This window comes from Oryx dammah, unplaced genomic scaffold, assembly GCF_014754425.2.
Source record: "Oryx dammah isolate SB20612 unplaced genomic scaffold, SCBI_Odam_1.1 HiC_scaffold_20, whole genome shotgun sequence".
NCBI classification, from domain to species: Eukaryota; Metazoa; Chordata; class Mammalia; order Artiodactyla; family Bovidae; genus Oryx; species Oryx dammah.
In genome coordinates this window covers 40,565,067-40,565,898 of record NW_024070204.1, presented here as the reverse complement: position 1 = coordinate 40,565,898, position 832 = coordinate 40,565,067, and the positions used below count along the sequence as shown (strand labels likewise).

The window sequence follows — 832 nt, the reverse complement described above, 5'->3', positions numbered from 1 at the left end:
AGCTGAAACTCCAATACTTCGGCCACCTGATGCGAAGACCTGACTCATTTGAAAAGACCCTGATGCTGAGAAAGATTGAAGGCGAGAGGAGAAGGGGATGACAGTGGATGAGATGGTTGGATGGCATCACGGACTCAATGGATATGAGTTTGAGTATACTCCTGGAATTGGTGATGGACAGAGAGGCCTGGCTTGCTGCAGTTCACGCATCACAAAGAGTCGGACACGACTGAGCGACTGAACTGAACTGAATGCTTGAATATTAGAGAAATTAAAGAAAAACAGGAAGGGCAGGTATAGGCAATATTCAAATATTCCCCGGAAGGGAATAATTAAGTCAAGTCATAAAGATTTAGGGCTTCCCTGGTGGCTCAGAGGTTAAAGCGTCTGCCTGGAATGCAGGAGGCCCCGGGTTCGATCCCTGCGTCGGGAAGATCCCCTGGAGAAGGAAATGGCAACCCACTCCAGTACTCTTGCCTGGAGAATCCCATGGAGGGAGGAGCCTGGTGGGCTACAGTCCATGGGGCCGCAAAGAGTCGGACAGGACTGAGCGACTTCACTTTCATTTTCATAAAGATTTAAGAAGAGTCAGGCATACATAAATAATAAACAAACAAAAACGGCATATAATATTAAGGTAGAAGAAAAGGTAGGAATAAATGAGAATCAAGAAACAGTTCAAGAAATCAAGAAAATTACACAGAGTTTCAATTTCTTCACATCCTCCCTAACATGTTCATTTTCTGTTTTGGAATAGCCATGCTGAATGTAAAGAGATATGCCTTTGTGGTTGCAAATGTATTTTTAAGCCTGCATGAAATGGATGATCTTC

The 832-nt window shown here is 44.0% G+C and overlaps 1 non-coding gene across 1 annotated transcript; it reads left to right on the top strand.

The window, feature by feature from the left end:
* The first annotated feature begins 360 nt into the window (after nucleotides 1-360).
* On the top strand, nucleotides 361-434 carry TRNAS-GGA. Its single transcript has one exon. It is a non-coding gene; the product is annotated as a tRNA-Ser (tRNA).
* Nucleotides 435-832: the final 398 nt, after the last annotated feature.